Source organism: Grampus griseus (genome assembly GCF_964374135.1).
Source record: "Grampus griseus genome assembly, chromosome: 9".
NCBI lineage: Eukaryota > Metazoa > Chordata > Mammalia > Artiodactyla > Delphinidae > Grampus > Grampus griseus.
In genome coordinates, this window is record NC_139003.1 from 96,484,640 (window position 1) to 96,484,890 (window position 251).

Below are 251 nucleotides of genomic sequence, written 5' to 3' on the forward strand. Positions count from 1 at the left end.
ATGGGAGGGGAACTCCCAGGACGACTGTCATCAGTAACCACACCATGATTAGAACCCCAAGCCATGCACTGAAAACCCCATTGCCCCCCCGCCGGGAAGGTCCTCGTGCGCTGAGGTTCAGCACTGCAGGACTCAGCCTGTGCTGGGGCTGACTGCCAGCCCTGAGCAACAGGCCAGCCGTGCACGAATGTACACAAGAAGGGTCCTCCGTGGGTGGCAGAGAAGCTGGTACAGACAGGCAGCTGATTAAA